Source organism: Somniosus microcephalus, chromosome 7 (assembly GCF_052327205.1).
Source record: "Somniosus microcephalus isolate GS21.2 chromosome 7, FLI_Smic_1.0, whole genome shotgun sequence".
In the NCBI taxonomy this organism is placed as follows: domain Eukaryota; kingdom Metazoa; phylum Chordata; class Chondrichthyes; order Squaliformes; family Somniosidae; genus Somniosus; species Somniosus microcephalus.
Genome location: NC_140993.1, coordinates 145,115,714 through 145,141,485, shown reverse-complemented (window position 1 = coordinate 145,141,485; position 25,772 = coordinate 145,115,714).

Genomic DNA, 25,772 nt, shown 5'->3' with positions numbered 1-25,772 from the left:
AGAGCAAGTATGTCTTTTCTTAAGTATGGACACCAAAATTGTACGCAGTATTCCAGGTGCGGTCTCACCAATACCTTGTACAACTGAAGCAATACCTCCCTATTTTTATATTCTATCCCCCTAGCAATGAAAGCCAACATTCCATTGGCCTTCTTAATCACTTGCTGCACCTGCATACTAACCTTTTGAGTTTCGTGCACCAGGACCCCCAGATCCCTTTGTACTTCAGTACTTTCCAGTTTCTTGCCATTAAGATAATAACTTGCTCTACGATTTTTCCTGCCAAAGTGCATAACCTCACACTTTCCAGTATTGTATTCCATCTGCCAAATCTCTGCCCACTTACTTAGCCTGTCTATGTCCCCTTGCAGGTTTTTTATGTCCTCCTCACTCACTACTTTCCCCCCATCTTAGTATCATCTGCAAACTTTGATATGTTACACTCGGTCCCCTCCTCCAAATTGTTAATATAGATTGTAAAGAGTTGGGGACCCAGCACTGACCCCTGTGGAACACCACTAGTTACTGATTGCCAGTCTGAGAATGAACCATTTATCCCAACTCTCTGCCTTCTGTTAGATAGCCAATCCTGTATCCATACCAGAATATTACCCCCAATCCCGTGATTTTTATCTTAAGCAATAATCTTTTGTGTGGCACCTTGTCAAATGCCTTTTGGAAGTCTAAATACACTACGTCCACTGGTTCCCCTTTATCCGCCCTATATGTTGCTTCCGCAAAGAACTCCAGCAAATTTGTCAAACATGACTTCCCCTTCATAAAACCATGCTGACTTTGTCCTATTAAATTATGATTATCCAAATGTCCTGTTACTGTCTCCTTAATAATGGACTCCAAAATTTTACCTACCACAGATGTTAGGCTAACCGGTCTATAGTTTCCAGCCTTCTGTCTACTGCCCTTTTTAAATAAGGGTGTTACATTAGCAGTTTTCCAGTCTGCCGGGACCTTTGCCGAGTCCAGGAGTTTTGGAAAATTATTACCAATGCATCCACAATCCCTACCGCCTCTTCCCTCAAGACCCTAGGATGTAAGCCATCAGGTCCAGGTGATTTATTCGCCTTGAGTCCCATTATTTTACCGAGTACCACTTCCTTAGTGATTTTGATCATGTTTAGCTCCTCCCCCCCATAGCCCCCTGTTTGTCCAGTGTTGGGATATTCTTAGTGTCCTCTACTGTAAAGACTGATACAAAGTATTCATTCAGTGTTTTTGCCATCTCCATATTTCCCACCATTAATTTCCCGGCCTCATCCTCTAAGGGACCAACATTTACTTTAGCCACCCTTTTTCTTTTTATATAACTATAAAAACTCTTACTATCTGTTTTTGTATTTTTTGCTAATTTACTTTCATAATCTATCTTCCCTTTCTTAATTAATCTTTTTGTTATTTTTTGCTGTCTTTTTAAGTTTTCCCAATCCTCTATACAGTACTAACCAACATATCTACAGGCATATGGGGCTAGATTTTCAGTATAGACAGTTTTGGGGCGCTAAGCTTAGCGCCCGCCCGAAGTTATCGCCCGCCCCAAAGTAGCGCCCCGTTGCCGGAAATTCAGTGGCTTCGCCCTAAGAGGTTGGAGGAGCGCTAAAAGAGGCGTTCCACTAGTATCTTTAGGCGCTAAGCCGGCGGTGGAGAGCGCAACACCCGAGCTTGGGCGCAGCGCACGGCAGACACTCTGGTGCCAGTGAGCTCTTAAAGGGGAAGGGTGCATGTATTTTTTTCAAATGCAAAGTCTGGGGGGAACGAGGAGGTGGAGGAGGAGGAGGAGGAGGAGGAGGAGGAGGAGGAGGAGGAGGAGGAGGAGGAGGAGGAGGAGGAGGATGAGGAGGAGGAGGAGGAGGAGGAGGAGGAGGAGGAGGAGGAGGAGGAGGAGGAGGAGGAATAATAATAATTATTGGTGGCCGGAAACATAAATGGACCGTTCACAACAACACCCTGCTTACTTCCACACAACACATGCAGAGTCCCTTTTGAACGAGTGCCCTTTAATTTGCGCTCCCCAGGGTGTGTTGCGTTCCATTTTACAAACGCTCTGGACGCCAGCCGCACAATGGGGCGGTCCGACTGAAGTTTGGATTCGGGGCGGCCAAAGGGCGTTGCACGAGGATGTGACGTCATTTTCTGCGCGCGCATCCGGGCGGCCGCTAAACTTTGCGCCAGCGCTAACGGGCAACTTAATTTGGGGCGGGGCACAAACTGCGCTGCGCCCAGGCGCTACACGCATAGCGCCCGAAAATCACTTCTCTTAAGGCGCTAACTGCTGGCGCAAGCAACTGAAAATCTAGCCCATTATGTTTTACAAGGTTCATCCTGAAATAGGGAAACACACGGCACATCGAGGGACAACAACTCATTGTTAAATTATACCCAAAATGCCCACCCCCTAAGCCTAGCTAGATTAGATTATGAGGGGCCAGAAACATGCTCACCAATCCCAGTTAGAAACATAGAGGTTTTGAAGTCTGCGTTTTGGTCCCCTCAGGCGTCCTGTCTCCACGTGGTCAGTGGACTGTAGGTGCAGCGGGCTGTCCAGGCTGATGGTGTCTCTCTCTTCAGCAAGACGCTCTGACCATAATTTCGCCCGCAGCTCATTTTTCTCTGTACTCCTACACACGTCGCTGTAAGGCGTTTCGTCTTCTCTTCTTCTCGTCAATGGCCTGGGGTTTTTGTCGATGATCTCCCGATGACTACCCCGGGTCTCGTCTTCTTCTTCAAACCACCTTCTCCAATGTCAAGCCTTCCCAAGGCTAAGAAGCGTACCGAAAACTGCGAACGCTGCCAAAGCTCTCCACCAAGCTCCAAAAGCTGCAAAAGCTCCCAAAAGCTACCGATGGCTACCCCGGGACTCCAGTTATACTTTTCCATGGAGGCCCTTATCTCCTGCCAAATCAAGGTTAGTCTTTGTTTAACTTTTGGCGGGCTTGTAGCACAGCGGGGTAGTCTTTGTTTTTAAAGTATCTTCGGGATGGCCGGTAACTGCCATCTCTGATCTGGAATGACCCTGTATTGTCTTTAATGTCCCTCTTCGAACTTGAATCTGTTCCCCTTTGTCTGGGTAAACATTTAGATGGCCTTTATCTACAGGCCGATCTGATCGGATCTGCATCCAATCTATATGTATGGGGCTCTGTCTGGTTTCGTTTTCCCTGAAACTGCCTTCCAGAACCTACTGTGGGCTGAATCCACAAAAGCTGTCTGGGGACTGCAGGAACCATTTTAAAGTGTCCCAAAAGCTGGTCACGGGGTCTGGCGGCCATTTTGTGTGCCCCTTTTTCTGGGCTTCTTTTAAAACAGTTTTTAAAAGTTGAGGCCAATTCTGCCAATAGACCCTTATAGGACAATGTTCAATTTTGCGAATTCTACACAACCCCAATTCCCCTCTCAATATTTGTCCGACACCTTACCTTCCCTCTGTTATTGACCATCACAACGTCCTCTTGGCCACAATGCTGAAATAAAAGCCACCACAAAACAAACTTTCCAATCCAACTTTATACATCTATCCATCCAATATGATATCAAGAAATCAATTCATCACCCTTGTGCATTCCCTTAGTGACTGTCTTGTGTGTGCCTTTGCCTATCCTACTGATGTCACGCAGTGCTACCCCAGCGGCTGCAGCATGGCTGGTGGAAGGCTGCTGACTTTCAGTGGGGGACACTGCAGATGGCCTTTCTGGTTGACCTTGAAGAGCTGGTGGCTGGGAGTGTGACATCGAGTGACAAACTTTCTTCTTCTCTTCTTCTTTTTCTGCTTCACTGTCCTCTCTCTCTTCTTGGTCAACCACTGGCTGGGCAGGCTGCATTTCTTGGGTGTGAAATGAGGAAGGCACAAGGGTGGAGTTGTGGTGAGGGGAGGGTGGGAAAGTAACAGGTGCATGCGAGAAGGAGGATAATGTATGAGGATACAAGCATCTTGTATCCTTTCAGCCCCGCTGCTGGCCAAAGGCTCAGCAATGCCCCTGCCAAGAATGGCCAGCACCATCTCCTCCAGGGGGGGGTGAGGCGAAGCTAGAAATGTAAGGTGTGCCTCGTGTTTGGGACAGATTGTTGGTAGGCGAGTGATTGGCGGGGTAGAGGGCGGGAGTCATGCATGGAGAAGTGTGTGAGGCTAGTGGTGCAGTTGGTAGGAGGCGGCTTTTGAAGATGCATTCACTGACCTTGACCACTGGTCTGAGGTCATGAAGCTTCTTTGGGTACTGGAGCCAGATCGTGGGGATGACACTACTGGCAGTGATGGCCTCGGTAATCTGGTCCCACATCATTCTTTCTGGAGGGCCCCTGGTCCCTGGGGGTAGAGGACCTCTCTTGCACTATTGACCCCCCTTCACAAAGCTGGAGTGCAGCATCCAAGACCCTCGGTGCTCCTTCCCTGGCTTGCAAAGCCATTTGTGTTAGTGCTGAAGCACTTTTCCCATTTTTTGAGGTACGGAAGGCAATTCAGCTTTAAAACTCCTATTTGGGAATTCTTTTTAATGCTAGTTTTTTTTTCAGAAGGCAGTTGACTTGTAAAGGCTAAAAGCTGCCAATTTTTAAATTTTTCTTTTCATTTTAGAAGGCAGTTTCCCTTTAAGGGACGGCACTGCTTTCTGAAATGACAGCTTTGCTTTAAGAGAAGGCTGTTCTTGCTGCAATGACGCTACGGCCACACTATATTGGGCCTCCTTCCAGGACTACCGCTACAAAAATGACCTTGCACAGTAAGTTAAGCACTGGGCTAATGTTAATTAGCAACCCGAGCCAATATCCTGGTCCTGCCAGCGCCATTATTTTTGGCGGCCGTTAACTCCGGCCCGTGGTTGTTGTGTCTGTGTGTTGATAGAGACACTGAAGACAGGAGTTGGTTTCATAGGTGTTTACTAAACAAAATCTGGAGGGGAACTAACTGATACAACACAATATACAGGCTTATATAGCCCGAGTGGCCATTACCGGCATTACAGTACACATGGGGCTCTTAAAGGCACATACACTACAGTGGTGACACCAGCAGGCTTTTTGCACTCTCTGATGTCTAGGCCTTTATGTCTCAGTTTAACATCTCATCCAAAAGACTGCACCTCCAACAATGCAGCACTTCCTCAGTATTGCAGTGAAGTGTTAAGAGTATGTTATGTGCTTAAGTCCTGGAGAGGGGTTTGAACCCACAACTTTCTGACTCAGAGGCAGCACTAACTGAGCCAAGCTGTTCAAAATGAGGCAGGATGCTTGAAAAGAAGAGTCTGGGTACTAATACGTTGAGCTTTGATGGGCCATCCTTTGAATCACACTCATAAGTTGCATTTATGTATCCTTGGGATGCCAAGGGGCAGGCCTGCATCAACACCAACATCCCCTTTAAGCTGTGCGGCCACATGGTCACAGAGTGTCTGTAGGTCCCATGCAGTCGGTGAGCTGGCTTAAAATAGAAAAAAACACGCATGTGTAGAATTTTGAATGGCCCGCACAGCCCGTTAAAGGGGCCGCGCGGGCCCAAACAAAATTAGAGGGAACATTGTTCAAGACTGTAAGTGGCCTGGGCCAGGAACATTATGCATCCTTCTCCCATTGCAAGTGCAGAGCACCTCAAGGTCCTGTACTATTCACTTGCCCAGTGGGGGTTGGGAGAGGAAATTCACCCCCAATATATCTAAAGGTAATACACTGTGAATTTGCACTACTACCTAAGAAATTCTCTTCCTAAATTCTGTCCTATGTTTCCTTTGTCATCAACTTTTATCAGAAATAGCCAAACAGCTGCTAATTGATTTGAAGAGCTTCGTCTGTAATGCTTATTGACCTTGACCTTGGGGCTTTGTGAGCAATGCTCAGCAAGACTCAGGCTGCTATTGTCCATAGTCACCCTCCAGTTTCCTTCAGTATGTATAGCACTTAATGCATTTCCTTCGCAAGTCCAGTGCGTCTGTTGTGCCTGTTTTGATGTTAATAGCTTTGTACCAGCTTCTTGCTCAGTTATGAAGCATCATTCATTTCTTTCTCGCTCTGAAAATAAAAAGGTGTCGGACATTTAGCAAGGGAAAGACAAAGCCATTGAGTTAATTATCCATCATTTGCTGCTACTGAGATGAACAGATGGACACAAGATATACGTACATGGTGGGGGTGCAGCTATTATTCAATCTTTCAATAATTAAGCCAGTATACAGATTTATTTTTAAATGCAGAATTTATTTATCACTGTGAAAAAAAAATGCAGAATACTACAAAATGAATATTAAATGTGTGACGGAAATGCCTGCAGATTAAATTACCTACAGCTACAAGACTACAAACATTTGAAGTCCTTGAAAACTGAGTGACAATAAAAAAACATTTTCTCTAACAATGTTATCAATTATTTACTACAGATAACAATTAGAAATTCTCACAGTTGTTTGATGCCAGAGATAGATCTAACAAATGTTGGCACTGCTTGGAAGACAGTGCATACCAAACCCACAGAAAACCTCATACTGTGCGTACAACAGAGGATTTCCAAATGCTTATCACCCTCATTTTAAAAAACAGCTTGTGACACCCCCCCCCCCCGCCCCTGTAGCGATATGATTCACATTCCAGTTTTACAGTATTAAAATCAACGAGGCCCTCTACTGGCAGGATTGCATCAACTCAGTCACACCACTGTTTTGAGAATTTGTAGTGCGAATAGTGGGAATTGTAGTGGAAAACATGGCAGCTGGTTGTTATGGTGACATGAGGTAATTTTCCTGCTATGCATTTATTTCCTTTGGGTTGGTATTGGTTCCATCAGCCGCTGGTGCCACTCTATTCAAGAGTAAATCTTTTTCAGAGCGTTGCATTTCCAGCAAGTTTGAAGAATAATGGAAGCATTGGAGCGGCAGTACCATTTTCCAGCTTCTCTGTATTTATGATTGACCTTTGATTCCAGATTTTTTAGTAGTTTCCTGTATTCAGTTTAAACGACTTTTGAAGGAAAGGCAACATGACCAAAATAACTTTAGAGGACAATGTACCTTATTAATATTGGAACTCAATGTTAATGTGATTATTCAAGCCCTAATTATTCATTACACTTTTTTTTATAGCTATTTTTACCCTTTCTTTAAGTATTTGTGCGCTATCCATCACAGTTCAGCTGGCAGAGAGAACAGCCAATTTGTTCCTGGGCCTCTGTAAATGTTGCTCTGAAACTAGCTATCAGACATCACTCAAGAACAATTCAGGGTGACTCGCCCAACAATTTTCACTTACTTCTTTTGGGAAAATACTTGACCTTCAATGAATGCCACCCCAGCCAACTCAGTTGTAATGATAAGATCACAGCGAGTGGAACTACAGACGCAAATTCATGCCCTACCTCTCTATGGTGCCACTTCGTTCCACTGCCTGCAAATCGTCTTTTTAAAAAAAAGAAATTTCACGCCAATTTCCTCTGCCAATTCTTGTCTCCCCATTCCCCTCCACTCCTGAAGATGTTGATGCCTTGCTGGGACACAATTTCATGAATGCCAGTACCCCTTCACTATCTTGCCTGGTGGTCATCATTTCCATGTATAAACCTTGAGAGTTAGTGCCAACAGGCTATTGGACTGCAGGAGCATAACAGCCAAGCGCAACCCTGTCTTCACCCAATGTCAATAGATACACACATCCAACAGGGTTCTTAGATAGCAAGTAGGATCCCTGGCCACTTTTCTTATCCCTAACCTGAGGTATCTAAAGCTTATTGTGGCATCCGTACTACCCAGAACTGTGATGAGATAAATCGGACCTGGTCTATATGATTACAAGATACTTACAGATTAGGAAATCCTTTCGGTCCATCTTAATTCATCCATCAGGAAAGACCCTACACTCATTGCTGCATGTAACTGTTTCTTCAATGATACCAGGGTTCACAGCTCGATAACTCTGTCCAGCAATGCATTCCAATTGCTGACTGAGACACTCACTGAATGAACTCACTGAACCATAAGAGGGCCTTGGTCACAAACTCTCAACATAAAAAACCCAAATAAAATCTCAAATCTTGCAATTCAAGTAAAAGAAAAAATGGGAACTAAAAAAATTACATTCTCCTGTGTAATTACCATGATGTTTTTGTGATTTTACTGGGAAGAAGGGCACTTTGGCCTAGAAATTCGTGTTCACCATGAAAGTTGCTGGTGTCACCGGCAACTGGAGTTAACGGCCACAGAAAATGGCCGCAACGCTGTGAATAAATTCGTCTGGAGGGCTGGAGATTGGTGGCGCAGCACTAGCCTTCCGTGTAATGCCTCTCCTGGTCCCTCAATACCTCCTCTCTGGTGAAGAAGGCCCAGCAGCGCCTATATTTCCTAAGGAGGCTGAAGGGATGTAACCTGTCACCCCTGATCCTCTCTAACTTTTACCGCTGCACAATAGAGAGCATCCTGACGAACTGTATCACAGTATGGTATGGCAGCTGTAGCTACTGTGACCGGAAAGCCCTGCAGCGGGTAGTCAAAACTGCCCAACGCATTACCGGCACCCGGCTACCGACCATAGAGCACATATACCAGAAACGCTGTTTACGGAGGTCACGGTCCATCATCAAAGACCCTACCCACCCCAGCCACAGTCTGTTCACCCTCCTGCCATCTGGGAGACGCTACAGATGCATTCACACCCGTACGACCAGATTTAGGAACAGCTTCTTTCCCAGGGCTGTCATCCTACTGAACTCCACAAATAAACTCTAAAGCCTGCACATCTGCCAATGCACTTTATTATGGTTATGTTTATGTTAATGTATTACAAGCCAAATGTATGTTGAATGTTTAAATGTCTTAATCTAAATGTACACTCTCGGGAGCCGCAAGCCTACATTTCGTTGTACTGCACTTGTGCACTAACAATGACAATAAAAGTTGATTTGATTTGATTTGATTTGATTTGATTAGTGGAGACCTCCGAGACGAAGTTCCCATCCTAAAATGGCGTTCGAGCTTCACACAGCTTCTGGGAGTGAGGCTGTGGCACTCGGAAGGAATTGTGGGCAATTAAAAGGGCTATGAATTAAAGGGACAATGCACTGAGAACTAATACAAATTAAAATGCTGTGAAAAAATGCAGTTTTCAGCCCTTGATGCCTTTCAAAAAAATTAACGTTAAAAAGAAGTCCCAAGTGTGATTATTCAGCTCTGAAAGCTGAATTCCATTCTGAACCTCAAAAAACAGCTTCTTCCTTTTCTGTCTCTTCCTCTTCCCTCTGCTACTGGATGCTGTAAATCTGAAATTACAGCATAAAATGCAGGAATTATTCAGCTGGTCAGACAGCATCTCGACCTGAGACCTGAACTCTATTTCTCTCTCCACAGATGTTGCCTGACCTGCTGAGTATTTGCAGCATTTTCTGTCTTCTCAGAGGTCTTCCTTTACCATCTGAGGCCTTGCAAGCATCCAGCAGCACTCCCTACACACTTAAAATTTTTTAACATCTATTGCAGCAAGCCACTACTTCAATAAAATAAAATGTCCAAAAGCTTAAATCCAAACTTACCTGAAAGATGTGTGTGTCCTTTTAAGAGGTGCTGACATTACCACTGTCAGCCTGCTTGCGCACCAGATTAACGGCCGAAGTTCGGAGTGGTGACGTTTAGTCGGCGTTGCACAGCCGATTGACGTCATCATGCCCCCATTTATTTTTTCTTGGCTCTGCCAGTTACCGGCAGTGCAAAGAGAAGGAGGAAAATGGCGGCCGCTATGGGACCTGCCACCAGCTGGCAAAAGAGCGGCGGCACCATTTTCTCGCCATTTCATGGTGCTACGGAGTGGTGGTAAGTACATGAATTTCTAGCCCACTGTTTTTTAATAGTGTCCTGCACTGGATTTCATAAATAATTTAATTCATTAAACAAAACAGCCTACAAGGAATTAAATTATTTTGTGGCTTTTCAGCAACAAAGAAAATGCACTGTACAGTATAGTGGTATTTCTATGTCTTAAATCTGTCTTTGGTCTGATCAGGCTGCGAGCTAGCCGTGCACTCTACTCTTCACTTAATTCCTGCAGATCTCTCCACTCAGTCACATGTTGAAGCATACAAATATTCAAGAAACTGTTGAATTGTTGCAAACCTGCTTAACAGCCCAAACTGTTTTCTCAGTATACTCGCTGCCCTGCCAACAGACCTAGCACAGACTTGCATGAGCGATTGGCGGTGGTCACACTCCATGTTGAACCTTGATGGAAAGATAGCCCTCCTGTTGAGAAAAGCTCCTGGATCGTCTTCTGGTGGCCTGATAGCTACATGTGTACAGTCAATGATGCCCTGTACACGAGGAAAGCCAGCCATTGCTACAAATACCACAGCTCTCTCATTCTGGTTGTTGCCACCCAATGGGAAATTAATATATTGATTGGCTTTGGTTAAGAGGACATTGGTTACCTGCTTAATGTAGCTGTGCACTGCAGACTGAGAAATTTGGATGATGTCTTCTATAGCAGCCTAGAAGGAATCTGAGGCAAAAACATTCAGGGCATTGTTGACTTTGACAGCTGCTGGCAAAGCAAGACATACTGATCCCACAGGCAGCAGGCTGCACAAGTCTGTAACAGCCTGCCTGGAGAAGCACAGCCTCCTGACACACTGCTCCTCTGAGATGTCCAGGAGAGTAAGGCCTTCTAGGAGCAGCCCCCTCTCCAGCTGAGCCTGATGCTGCGGCTGATCCTCTTCCTCCAACAGTTCCTCCACCCAGAATAAAGAAGCAAAAATTACATCCATGATAAGCTGGAAATATTTAGTCAGTGTGAATTAATCAAGTCAAAAAGAAGCAATCTCCAGACTCGGAAATGCCTTGGCAATCCAGTAATTACAAACGCACAGAGATCGTATGAGCCAAATGACTGCAGGTGAGTGTCCCTTTAAATAGTTCTTGCAGTTGCATCAGTCAGTTCCTGAGGCCACTCCTGCAAGGTTTTACTGAGCGGGTTGGTTCTGTCCCACCCAGTTGAACTAGAATTGGGGTCCCAATGACATCATGGTCATAGATACACATATATATACTTCAGGCACCTGCCAGTTTCTGGTAACATAGAAACATAGAAGATAGGAGCAGGAATAGGCCATTATAAAAGATGTAATAGCAGAGCACTTGGAAAACAGTGACAGGATCGGACAAAGTCGACATGGATTTACAAAGGGTAAATCGTGCTTGACTAATCTACTGGAATTTTTTGAGGATGTAACTGGTAAAATAGATAAGGGAGAACCAGTGGATGTGGTGTATTTGGACTTTCAGAAGGCTTTCGATAAGGTCCCGCATAAGAGATTAGCGTGTAAAGTTAAGGCACATGGGATTGGGGGCAAGGTACTGACTTGGATAGAGAACTGGTTGGCCTTCTGTGGTAGAGAATTCCACAGGTTCACCACTCTCTGGGTGAAGAAATTCCTCCTAATTTCTGTCCTAAATGGCCTACCCCTTATCCTTAGACTGTGACCCCTGGTTCTGGACTCCCCGACCATCGGGAACATCCTTCCAGCATCAAGTCTGTCTAGTCCTGTTAGAATTTTATAAGTTTCGATGAGATCCCCTCTCATTCTTCTAAACTCCAGCGAGTACAAGCCCAATCGATCCAATCTCTCCTCATACGTCATTCCTGCCATCCCAGGTATCAGCCTGGTGAATCTTCGCTGAACTCCTTTCATGGCAAGAACATCCTTCCTCAGATAAGGTGACCAAAACTGCACACAACACTCAAGATGTGGTCTCACCAAGGCCCTGTACAACTGCAGCAAGACATCCTTGTTCCTGTACTCAAACCCTCTCGCTACGAAGGCCAACATAGCATTTGCTTTCTTAACCGCCTGCTGCACCTGCATGCTTACCTTCAGCGACTGGTGCACAAGGACACCCAGGTCTCATTGCACTTCCCATTCTCCTAATCTATTGCCATTCAGATAATAATCTGCCTTCCTGTTTTTGCCACCAAAGTGGGTAACCTCGCATTTATCCACATTATACTGCATCTGCCAAATCACCAAACCTGTCCAAATCATACTGGAGTTTCTCGGCATCCTCCTCACAGCACACACACCCACCCAGCTTTCTGTCGTCTGCAAACTTGGAGATGAAAGTCAAGGAAGAATTGGCCATGAACTCCCTTTTGCTCGCAATTGTGCCCCTCTTATTCACACAGAACCTCATCTTCATCATCATACACCAGTTTGCACCCAAAGCAAAACCACAAGGACTTATCATCAATCTGAAGAAAATCAAAGTTATATACCAGACAGCACCTGTTATCAGTATCATGATCTGATAACAACAGCCAATAACACATAGTTGAACTTATTGCAGAATTTCACATACTTCAGTAGAACACTTTCTAGTGACACCACAATTGATCATGATCTATCTCTTCATATTAAAAAGTCTAACTTTGTTTTTAGCAGACTAAAGAAGCTCATTACAGATAGCACATACGATGCCTCTGCATGATCCTGAAATTCCATGGCAATTATAGGGTAACCAACAGTGAGCTCCTGTCCAACAAAGGACAACACCACCAGAGTAGAACCCCTGGATAAGAAAGCAACTGATGGTTGAAAATGACTACTTGCTAGAAGAGTTATGTTGGGGTGGAGGGGAAGTACTAAGTGGAATGCCCCAGGGATCAATGCTGGGACTACTACTGTTTCTAATTTATATCAATAATAACTTGGATGCAGAAACTGAATACAAATTGATTAGATTTGCAGATGATACCAAATTAGGAGGATCAGTGGAATCTGAAGACGCAGCTCAGAAATTACAGAATGAGTTGGACAAAATATGTAAAGGTGCAGAGCAATTACAGGTAAAATTTTAAGCAAAAAATGTCAATTACTGAAAATAGGATGGAAAAATGAGTTGCAGATGTAGTCTATGAATGGTGTTGAAATAGCTAAGGACAAAGTTGAAAGTGACTTAGGAGTCTTAGTAGATTCAGGGGGAAAAATTGGTCTGCGCCTCTTGTTAGTGCCCCCATTGCACGTAGCACCGCAATCTTCAGTAGTAGCGCCCCAAGCAGGAGGGGGAGTGCTTTCCAGTAGCACTTGACCTCCTGCTTGGGGTGCTACTACTGAATTTATGGCAGAGGGGCGCAAACTTTTTCGGGGTGCTAAAATTAGCACCCCGGCGACATTAACGCTCCAAAAGAGGCAGCACCTAATTCCCCCCCCCCCCCAATATTTAACATGTCCAACCAATGCACAAGCAGCAATCAACAGATGTTGAAATATAGCCAAACAGTACAGTAAAAATCAGAGCAAGGCTTCCTCAAACTATATAAACTGTACAGTGCCATGGTAAGACCACATCTTACCATGTCTAGAGCTGGTCACTGAGAGTCAGAGGAGACATTCAAACAACAAAGACAGTGCAGAGAAAAGCAACAAAGCAGTCTTAGATGTCTGAGTTATGAGGAAATCTAGGGCTTTCCAGCCTAGAAAGGAGGTGTCTGAAAGATAATTTTATAGAGTATTGTAATGGTATAACTAAAGATAAATCCGTAAAATTACTTCAAACTAAATTTTGAGAGTAGGACAAGAAGTCCCAGGTTCAAATAAGTAAAGAGTAAATTTAGAACTGATGTCAAGAAATTTTTCTTTACACACAGAGTGATCAATACATGGAATGGACTTCTGGGAGGAAAAATTCAGTTGGTTGCGCCTCCCGTTAGTGCCTTAAGAGGGCGCTAACGGGACGCAAACCAACTAGTGCCTGGGCGCGGCACTGCCCACGCCTCCTGCAAAATTCAGCGGGAGGTTAGTGGTGGCGCTAACCGGTAGCGCCCTGCGGCGCTGCGCCTCTGGTGATGACATCATTGGTGTGTGCAGTGCCCTGCTCACGCCCCGGCCACAATCTTCGGGAGTGTCCCCTGACTTACCGCCGGACGCTATGTCCGACGGGGTCAAGGTGGCGTACCTGCGGCTGGGGAGGCGCAATTTAAAGGCAAGGTGCGGGCGGCCATTTTTGTTGCTGGCCGCCTGCCAGCACCTGCCTGCGCTCCCGTCCCAGACCTCCTGAAATGCCCCCCACACCCCCGCGGAGTAGTGGCTGCGCTCCAGGAGCCCGGCACTTCTCTTGAGTGCCGGGCTCTTTTGCCTGCACTCCCGATCCCTGGGGGCCCAGCTGGGCACTAGGTCGCGCTGTACAAGGCCCCTCCCCTTTAAGAAGGGGAGGAAGGCCTGCAATACCGCGGCGTGACGTGCCGCAGTGTGTGGTGCTGCGGCACATAACGCTGCAATATTGACTCACAGCGCCCCAAGAGGGATGCGGGACGCTTCCAGTAGCACCTCACTTCCCTCTTGGGGCGCAACCACTCAATTTCTGGCGCGAGGACGCTAATTTTTCCAGGGCGCTACTTTTAGCGCCCCAGCGAAGTTAGTGCCCCAATTGAGGCGCTACTCAATTTTTAGCCCCTGGAATCATTAAAGAAATAATTGCTGCAATGGCCGCGATAGGGACTTTCTGGATGGATGAACTACAATTGGCCAAATAGCCTTCCTCACCTGTAATTATCTCTTGAAAGCTCAGCTGTGAAAGACTGGCCTTTTTGTCAGAAAGGTTGATAACACGTTGCCTCAAACTGTCTTTTTAGTCAACTGTAAGAAGGCAAGCACACACGGAGGCCTAGAAATTCAGTATAGCCACTTTTGGGGCGGTAAAGTCGGGCGGTCGCTAAAGTTAGCGCCCGCCGGAAACTGCAGGTCACTTCGCCGAAATTCAGTAGATCTGGCCAAGAGTTTGGGCGAGCGCTGAAACTGGCGTTGCACTCCTATCTTTAGGCGCTGAGCCGGCGGTGCGGACTGATAACGCCGAGGCCGGGCGCAGCGCAGGTGCAGTGATGTTTTGATTGACAGCAGACACCCTGACGCCGGCCAGCTCTTAAAGGGGGAAGGGTCGACTTTGTCTGCAGCCACGCCCTGGATAGTGGAGCCCTGCAGCTAGGCCTGAACACTGCTGGTGGACCCAAATAGCGCCTGAAGCCATGGAGAAGGCCCGTGAACGAGCGCAGCGCTTCTCCCAGCATGCTTTGAGGGTGCTGGTTAGGGGGTTGGAAAGGTACAAAGAGATCTTGTGCCCGGACAGTGGCAAGAAGGCTCCCAGGAGGCAGTACAGGAGAGCCTGGAGGAAAATCGCCCACAGGGTGTCAGTCAACAGCGATGTCCCCAGGACTGGTGACCAATGCCGCAAGAAGTACAACGACCTCACTCGGATGGTCAAGGTGAGTACCCTTTCCAGTGTCCTCCTCATCCTTGCATGTGCACCTCACATTATGGGCAAAGGGACCTCAAAGGCCTAATGGCCAGCCCTCCTCCCGCAGCTATGGCACTGGCATGATCCTCAATAGCACTTTCTGCACTTAACACACTGGCCAAGCTATTCGACCATGGGAGGCAGTGCACACAACAACAGGGCACCACACTGGCCAAGCTATTCCACCATGGGAGGCAGTGCACACAACAACAGGCCACCACACTGGCCAAGCTATTCCACCATGGGAGGCAGTGCACACAACAACAGGCCACCACACTGGCCAAGCTATTCCACCATGGCAGGCAGTGCACACAACAACAGGCCACCACAATGTACTTAGAGGCCGTCCTTTCTCTTGCAGGCCAAGATGGCCCAGAATTTGAAGAGCCAGAATGTCACCGGGGGAGGCCGTGCCCAGTTCCAGGAGCTCAGTGAGCTGGAGGAGAGCGTGGCTCGACTCATGCGTGGCCGGGTGGTTGGCCCTGTTGCCATTGGAGATGCCGACCCTGTGCTGCGACCCAATGGTAAGGACATGACCGTTTGGATCTCTCTCGTTCCCCTAGCGCATCAGATCTACATCCTTTGCCACTGTCCGACCAATGCGCTGAATGCCACCACTCATGCCTCCCTCGCTGACGCCCTGTCCTCACTCTAAAGCTACTCTTGTGCCTTCCTGCTTTCAGCTGGTGAGGAGGAGGTCCCTGAAGCAGAGAGTGCCAGACCCTCGGAAGAGGAGCACGACGAGGACCAACAGGAAGGCGGCACATCGGGGGAAGCATCATCTGCGCCAGGGGATGGCAATGGAGGGGACACGTCTTGCCTGGAGGAGAGCCAGGGGGAAGTGTTGCAGGGGGGTGTAGCTCCTGGGCCCAGTGCCGTCCAGGCACGCGGGAAGGGTCGGGCAGAACGGTGGCCTTCTCCCCAGAGGGGGAGTCCGGCCTCCAGTCCGGAGACGGACCTCGCCCAGGAGGTGCGCCTCCTTGATCAAATGTCGGCGGATTCGGAGCGGCGCCACAAGGAGTTCATGGGGGTTGTGGAACAGTTGCCTCAGGCCATTGAGTCCCTGGCTCATAGTGTGGCCGCTTTCGGGGAATCACAGGCCAGGGGTGTTGAGCAACTCGCGGCAGCACACGCCAGGGGTGTTGACCAACTCGCGGCAGCACAGGACAGGGTTGTCGAGCAACTCGCGGCAGCACAGGACAGGGGTGTCCACCAACTCGCGGCAGCGCAGGACAGGGGTGTCCACCAACTCGCAGCAGCGCAGGACGCGAGTCGCGAGTTCATGAGTGGTGCCGTGCAGACACTCACTGATCTGATGCGGGCACAGACCAGGGCAGTTCGGGCACTCACTTCTGCCACACTCGCTGTGTCGCGGAAGCATCGCCAGGGCACCCGCCGCCCTGCTGCAGCACAGCGGTCTGGCCTCCACCAGATTGCTGCGCTTGCTGCACTGCCAGCCCGGCCGAGTGCCAGTGTCTCTGGCGAACAGCGAGCATGTGCCATCAGCCAGCTTGCCCCCATTGCTGCAGCCGCCACTGCAACTCCCCCAGCCAAGGTGCGACGAGCTGCTGCAGAGACTGATGCTGCGCAGCCACAGCTGCAGCGGTCAGCAGCCGGCCCCTCCAGGGCCGGACCTCGTCTAGGCCGACCCCCAAGGGCATCTGCCGTCACGCATTCTGCCCCTCAGGAGCCTTCCCCCAGCCTTGCAACACCCACAGGGCCCAGGTTGAGGCGGAGCAACAGGTCGGGCAGGGGCCGCACAAGGCTGCACAAGGACTCGCCCTCTCGGCACACCCAGTAGAGTATGGTGGCAACGGTGTTTTTTATATGGGGGTGTTTGTGTTGTGGGGGGGCCTTCTTTTGGTAAGGCCGAGGATGAAGGCCAATGGTTTTTTATATGGGGGTGTTTGTGTTCTGTTGTGGGGGGGGCTTCTTTTGGTAAGGCCGAGGAGGAAGGCCAATTGGATGGGCAAGTTTTGTTATTCCTCCCCAGGTTGTGGGAGTGAGATAATCTTTTCACAGTTTTTTGGGGGGTGTTGTCTGTTTTTCTGTTTCATGTGGGAGGGGCCCTGAGTTTGTTAAATAAAGCTTTTTATTTATTCAGCTTGTCCAGGTGTCATGTTTCCAGTGGTTGTTGCGTTAAGCGGCTGAGGGCTTGCGGAGCGGCTGCATTCAGGTGCGTTCATTGCCACAAGCCATTCCCTGACAGGGGGCCTAGAAGTGTTGTTCAATAAGCCGCCGGCGGACGGCCCTTGGACCTTGTGGCACCCTCCTGGCCTGGTACTCCTCCTCCTCTTCCTCCTCCTCGTGGTCCTCCTGCGCGTCCTCCTGAGGTGGTGGTGCTACGTCAGGTGGCAGTGCCTGAGTCCTGCGGATAGCCAGGTTGTGCAGCATGCAGCAAACGACGACGAACTGGGAGACTCTATCCGGCGAATACTGTAGAGATCCGCCGGAGCGATCCAGGCAGCGGAACCGTTGCTTGAGGACGCCAATCGTTTGCTCTATGATGTTCCTTGTGGCTTGATGGCTTTCGTTGTATGCCTCCTCCGCAGGGGTCCTGGGCGCGCGGAGCGGGGTCATGAGCCATGTACACAAAGGGTAGCCCTTGTCCCCAATAAGCCATCCCCTTGGTGGAGGCTGTGCCTGGAACATGTCAGCCACAGTAGTCTGGCGCAGGATAAATGCATCGTGGCTGCTTCCTGGAAAGCGGGCATTGACAGCTAGGATGCGCTGCCTGTGGTCACACACCAGCTGTACATTGAGGGAATGGTAGCCCTTCCGGTTGCGGTAATCCTCAGCATTGTCGATAGGTGCCCGCATAGCCACATGCGTGCAGTCAATGGCGCCCTGCACCATGGGGAAGTCCGCGATCCTGCCAAATCCGACTGCATGCTGCTCCTGCCTCTCTAGGGTCATGGGGAAGGAGATGAATTGGTGTCTCCTCGCGAAAAGGGCATCGGTGACCTGCCGGATACAGCGATGCGCGGCGAACTGGAAGATGTTCGCTATGTCCCCAGCAGCGGCTTGGAAGGAGCCGCTTGCATAAAAGTTCAGAGCCACCGTGACCTTCACTTCCACCGAGAGAGAAGTCCTGCACATCAGCTGCGGACGCAGATCTCGGTGAAGCAGCTGGCAGATCTCTGCAACCACCTCCCTTCTGAAGCGCAGCCTCTTAACACACTGCGCGGCAGTCATGGTGAGATAGGACACCTGCTGCCGGTATTCCCTGAGTGGGTAAGGCCTACGTTGCCGACGCCTGATGGCCCCTCTGTGTCTAGGCATGGCTGGCCCTCTCACACAGCGTCTGCGAGCCCTTCGCACATAATGCTGCAACTGAGGGTTGCCACCCCATACAGCCCCCATAATAAACTTGCAAACAGTGAAATCACAATGAATCAAATTTCCAAGCTCTGGCCAGAAGCCAAAAATACCTCTCCTATGTTGTCCCAAATCAGTAAGCTCTGTTCCTTGGTCTCTGTCCAGAAATCCAAAGCACTAAAGTCATTGCAGCAAAATGGCTGGGCTTTATAGGTCAGTGTAAGTGCCCTTTAATTAGCGCTCCCCGAGGCCCGCAGGGCCTCTGTTGCGTTCCACTTCACAGTTCTTAACAGCGCCACGCCCACATTGGGCGGGCGCCACTGAATTTCTGGTTTGGGGCGCACAAACAGCGTTGCACGACGAAATGACGTCATAAGCTGCGCGCGCAGCTGAGCGGGCGCAAACACTTTGCGCCGGCGCTAAATGACAACTGAAGTTGGGCGTAGGCACAGTTCGTTCTGTGCCCGGGCGCTAAGTGCCTAGCGCTGGAAATCTACCCCTCTTATGGCGTTAACGGCTGGCGAACGCAACTGAATTTCTAGGCCGGAATGTCTAACAAAAACACTTCCTCACTGAGACCTGAAGAACTTTGGGGGAAAAATCCATCCGTTTAGCACCTCACATTAGCGCCAGCAGACAGCGCTAATGGGGCGCTAGAGCAGTATCGCCGGGGTGAGGCAAATCCAATACTCACTGGCCGCCCAATCTGCTAAATTGATTGTTGCCACCTACCCTAGTGCCTGGCTAAACAGCGACAGGGCGAGCTGGCAGGAAGCAGCAGGAAGCCAGCTCCAGGGATGTTATTTAAAGGGATCGTCAGTAATGACTCGCAGCTGTCAGTCTAGTGCAGTTTCAGTGGTTTCTTGGCAGTTACACATACATCAACAGTTTCATTCAGTAATTTCAAGGTTCCTTTGTATCAGGAGTGTTGTGGCAACTAAAAGTAGTTACATTTATTCTTCAATATGAATCAAACTGCTACACTTGGTAACATTAATGGGGGCTGTACTGTCAGTTGACCTCGCCCTCCAGGATCTATGGAGGAGGGAGCTGAAGTAGCAAGAAAGACTGGAACATGTGCCCAGAGGGAGGAGGAGGGCCATCAAGGCTCTCAACAGGAGGCCTTACCCTCCGAAGGTATTCCGAGAGCACTTCTCCTACCTCCAATTAAGCGAGAAACAGTGTATTGGAAGGCTCCGCTTCACCAAGGAGGTGGTCACAGAACTCTGCCACCTCCTGCAACCAGACCTCCAGCCTCAGACCAGGGTGACCATGGTTCTCCCAGTGGCAGTCAAGGTCACCGTCACCCTCAATTTCTTCACCAGTGGATCCTTCCAGTTTGCAACAGGAGACGTAGCTAACATCTTGCAGTTCGCTGTCCATCACTGCATCCAGGAGGTCACAGAGGCTCTTTACAAGTAGGAGAAGGAATTACATTTCCTTCCCCATCACCAAAGAGATCCAGGTATCGAGCATGCATGTGGCTTTGCCAGGATAGCAGGATTCCCCATGGTGCAGGGTGCCATTGATTGCACCCACATGGCTTTGCAGGCATCGCATAACAATCCTGAGATCATCTGTAACCGCAAAGGCTACCACTCACTTAATGTGCAGTTGGTGTGCGACCACAGACAGCAAATCCTCAATGTGAATGCCCGCTATCCTGGCAGCAGCCACAATGCCTTTATCCTGTGCCAGATCGGTGTGCCAGCACTCTTCCAGCCACCACATCAAGCTCACGACTGGCTGGTCGGAGACAAGGGCTATCCGCTCTCCACCTGGCTCATGACTCCCCTCCGTAACCCCAACACTCCTGCCCAGCACTCATATAATGAGAGCCATGCTGCCACCAGGAACATCATCGAGCAGACCATCGGGGTGCTAAAGCAATGGTTCCGCTGCCTTGACCGCTCAGGAGGAACCCTTCAGTACTCGCCGGAGCGGGTGTCCCATTTTGTGGTGGTCTGCTCCATGCTCCACGACTTGGCCATCATGAGGGCCCAGCCCTTGACACCAGGGATTGCGAGACCAACTCAGGAGGAGGAAGAGGGAGAGGAGGAGGAGGAGGAGGAGGACGTAGAGGAAGAGGAAGACAAGGAGGATGACGAGGCAGACGAGGAGGAGGAGGAACAGGAGTGAGGGAGGAGGCAGCCATTCAATCAGTCTTCTGGAAGGGCAGTCCGTGACGCCTCTTCAGACTGCGGTTCGAATGAATTAAACCCCAGGTCCCCATTGCTGTCGCAGGCCATATCACAGCACAAAGCTGAAATGAAACACATGACAAAAGAACCCAACCTGAATTAATAAATTTATCAAAAACCAGTGAACACATATTTACACCAAAAATATTGGCCCAGATATTCCGATCGCAGGCCTCCCGTGGGCGGAGGGCTGCGATGTGGAAAAATCTGTGCCCTTACCTGAGGACTCCTGGGAGGCGCACAGTTCCACTGCTGGGCCTCTCCAAACTGCCGGTGCGCAGGGCCCACGTATCCCAGAGGCGCAGGTAGTTCGCAGCATCCCTGGGATCATGTGGGCCATTGCAAGCCAAACAGAGAAGGGAATCTCCCTTCATACATTTGACAGGAAGACCTATCAAATATATGAATGGAGATCGCCCCCAAAACATAGCAAAACTTCAAATAATTTTTTTAAAAACATCATATTTTTAAAATGACTTGAAATCATATAAATTAACTAATTTAAACAAAAATTTAATTTTTTGGAAAAAATAATTAACATTTTTAACAGGGCTAAAATAAACTTACCTTTTTTTAAAGTATTTTTAAATGATAAATCAGTGGAAATTTTTTTTTCACTTTTTTCAACTCTTATCCTGGTAAAAGCAGGCCTTATGCCTGCTTTTACCAGGCGCAAGAATTGTAAGTGTTTTCTGCGGGTGGAGGGTCTCCAAAAAGCAGAACTCTCCACCCGCAGAGGCCCTTCTCCCGGGCAGCTGGAGGATCTGTCAAGAGCTTTCTTGACAGATCGGAAATGTTGGTTTCCAGCGCATGCACTGTGCATGCCTGAAACCGGCATTTCCAATGTCCCTACGGGTGGGTACACAGCGCATACCCACCCGTAAGGATCGGAATATCCAGCCCATTAACTAGTCACCTTCGTGCAATCCCTTAGTGCCTCTCATTACTGTGCCTTTGCCTACCCTAGTGCTCCTATGATGACCTCGGCCCCTATTACATTTTTATTTATGTTTTTTATCCACACCTTTGTTTTGGCCTTTCACCCCTCCTTTTTTTTTTCTCTCCCACATGGCAGCTGTCTCCCATTCTGTCAGCGCATTTCACACCTAATCTAGAGCCGTCTTTTGTCTCCACTAGTCCGATCACCATCTCCTCTCGTTTTGAATACCTCTTAATGTCTCTTCACTTCTCTTTTGTTCTCTCCCAGCCCCCACTGGTCTTTTAATCTATTTCATTTCCTGTGCTTCTTCAGTCTTGACAAAGGGTTTTCACCCGAAACGTTGACTCTATTTTCTCTCCACGGATGTTGCCTGGCCTGTTGAGTTTTTCCAGCATTTTCTGTTGTTATTTTGGATATCCAGCATCTGCAGTATTTTGCTATCGCTCCTATGATGTGTTGGCCCATTGGCTGCAGCAGGGCTAGTGGAAGGCTGCTGAGTGTCCATGCGGGAGACTTCAGATGGCCTTGCAGGATGCCTTGACCAGCTCTGGGCCTGGAAGGCCCAGCTATAGTCTGCACCACCTCAGCATGGGCGGCAGCAGTCTGGGCTGGCTGGATGACAGGCGACGACAAGGGCAATGGTGGAGTGGCAGTGGTGGGAGCAGAAATGTTATCATCCTGAGAGAGGACAGCAGGTTCCTGCTCCACTGCCACTCCCCAGGGACAGCATCTCAGCATCCCCAGCAGTCTGTTGCAGCACAGATTACTGTCCTGCTGCGATACCACAAAAGCCCTGGTCAACGGTGGTAGACCCAGCCATGATGGCAGTAATCAGAGCTTGCGTGGCATCAAGCTGAGACTGCATGAGAGCAGTCTGAGATTGGATGCCACCAACCATAGACTGCATTACAGCACTAAGACATTGCGTCACTTCTGCCTGTGCTGCAATGGAAACTGCCAGATCGCCCATCACACACGGCATCAAGTCTGGGTCGCCACGGTCTCTCTGGGAATCTACCATCCTTTGCAGACTGGAAATGATGGTCTCCATGGTGTGCGCAGAGTCTTGTGCAATGTTAGAGGCGGACTCCTCCATGCTCCTTACCATTGCTGACAGGCTTTCGGGTACCGTTGCCACTGCACCTATCATCTCCGTGTGCATGCCCATTACCCTTCTTCTAAAGGCTTCCCTATCAAGGTTCTTATTTAAGTCCTGTGCAGCAGAAATTGCGTGTGAACTCGCCCTCCGGGGAGCTGGCCCTCAAGCTATCCTTTCCTCCTGGCCTTGCTGCAGCCCACTCATCCCCAGTGCCTCATCCTGTGCAGATCCCGCTACTATACTAGCCTCTAAAGAATGCGTAGTGCCAGTATCTGAGCTGGTGTCTGTGGGTGAGACATGCAGTGATGCGGTGTGTTCTTCCTCCTCCTCTTCTCCCGCCTCACTCTCTATGGTGCCCTCACGGACAGGCTGCTCAAGTACTTGCTCATTATCTGAAAGCATAAAGGCACAAGATTTGGGTTAAGGTGAGGGGAAGGGGGCAGGAAGGGAGAAATGCATGCATACAGCATGATTAGCTGGAAAGTGCAAAACACTTGTGGGGTGAGGGGTGTGGTAAACCACTGTTATCGTTCACAACCGTTCACTATTGTTACACTGTTGTTATCACTGTTTACACTGTTGTTATCACTACACAAGGTTGCCTCTTGCCACGCACGCTGTTATACCTAGGCATACCTCAGCTGACTCCGCCCATGGCTCCGCCTGCTTGCCCAGGTATAAAGGTGACTGATTGGCTAGTATTCTTCCTTGTTGGAACCGATCACCCACGAGGGTGGGCTCTGTTATTTAGCCAATAAAAACCTATAGTTACTATCTTAACTCGTCGCTTTTCATGGAATGAATTGATAGGTATATCAGGGGGAAGCAGGATTTGAGAAGAAGGAGTAGGGATGAACATACCATTATTGTCCCCAAGGGGGTCAATTTTGCCAGTGGCCACGGCGCCCACCACCTGCCGGCCAATAATCTCCAGTGCAGACAATGGTTGTGTGTCGGCTTGTCCCCCGCCTGTGCACTCCTGCTCCCTCCTGTTGTGAGCCACCTTGGCCTGCAAGAGAAAGGAAAGTGTGTGAGTGAGTGTGGAGCAATGTGTTTGGGTGATGCGCCTGCCATAGTTGAATAGCTGTGATTGTGTGCAAGATGTGAAATGTGGTTGTGAGTGTCGGTAGGCAGAGATTGTTGGTGGGTGAGTGCTGGGGTTGTGGTGCTTTGGGCAGTGTGTGAAGAATGTGATACAGATGGTGGTATGTAGCATTTGTTGAAGCATTGACTCACCCTGACCACCCGAGTGAGGTCATTAAATTTCTTCCTACACTGTGTTTGGGTCCTGTGGACCACAGTGCTGCCTGAGACGTGCTGCACTACCTCGCGTCACATGGTGTGGAAGATTAGTGGTGAGGACCTCCTGCCACTTGCCGGGTAGAGCACTGCCCTCCATCTCTCCACAGCGAAAACCAATGCCTCCAATGCTTCATTGCAGAATCTGCGGGCTCTCTCCCTGGGGCGTGGATCTGCCATGAGTACAGCTGCTTCAGTCCTCCGGCTCCTTTTCTTTGTTCTGCTTTTGCTTGCTGAGGCAGCTGCACAGCCAGCAATGCTGAGAATGAGGTGCTGCATCATCAATGAGCCTCCCCTTTAATTACTGAAAAAAGCTTGTGGCAATCATGACTTGCAATTAGACTGCACCTGAGATCTGTCCACCCTTTGAGTGTACTCTTTTTGATGGGGTGTTTAAAAAAAGACTGTAAATTAATAAAACATTAAATAAAACTTAACAAATCAACTTAAAATTTGGTTCTCCGAATTGATAATGCACTCCAGTCCCCGCGGCACCCACCGGTCGCGGAATGCCTCAAGCGTGCCGGCGGACGTCGCGTGCTCCATCTCCAGGGCCACCCGGGCGCGAACATGGCCGCGGAAGAGAGGCAGGCAATCGGGCCGATTGAGCCCCTCGACCGCCCGCTGCCTGGACCAATTGATGGCTTTTTTGGCCAGGCCCAGGAGCAGTCCTATGAGGAGGCCCTCTGATCTGCCCATTCCCCTCCGCACCGGGTGACCAAAGATCAGGAGCGTGGGACTGAAGTGCAGCCAAAAATCGAGGAGCAGCCCCTTCAAGTAGTGAAAGAGGGGCTGCAACCTCTCACGCACCATATAAACGTGAAACACGGACTCCTCCAGGCCGCAGAAAAGGCAGGCGGCCTGGGAGTCCGTGAACCTATTTAAAACCATATTGCACGGGACTGCTCCGTACAACACCCTCCAGGCCAAGTCCCCAATAGAACAAGGGAGGACTCCCGCGTAGAGAGCCCTCCATTGGGGACCTCCGCCTCCGCTGGGCGGCAAGATGGCACGCCAAGGCGTGTCCGGATGGCAGGCGAAGATGGTAAAGTGGAGAGTGTGCAGGAGCAGCCCGTACAGGAAACACCTCCGTGCGGAATGAAAAAGCACGGAGGGTATTTCCCTGAGACGGGTCAAGTTGTGAGGCCCCGGTTCCTGAGAGGGACTTCGGGGCCGGGCACCGATGAGGAACTCCGTCCGAACGGGGGTCAGTTCGGGCGGGATCGCCCCACGTGCTTGAGCCTCCTCGATAGACCTAGTGGAGTCGGGGCCCAGTGCCAATTTCAGCGACTCGATGGCTTTGACCGCGAGCCGGACGTCGGCCCAAGACAGGCGCTGCGCCAGCTCCTCCAGTGCCATCCAGCCCGCTCCCCCACCATCGAGCAGGTCCCTGACTCTAGTCACCTTGCCAGGCACAGCTCTGCGCTCCGCCAGCCACCCGAACCCACAGTCATGGAGGTGCTGATTCCTGAGCAGCGGCTCCCGAAGGACAGCCGCCACTCTTGACAGGGGAGTGCTCCGCCTGGAAGCGACATCATTCGAAACCCATAGCAGTTCCTGGTAGAAGACAGGCAGCTCCCACAGGCAGGCATGCGAACCGCCCACTTTCACAAACAGGAGTTGCGTGTCGTAGTTGAGGCCGTGCAGCTGGCGGAAGAAATACG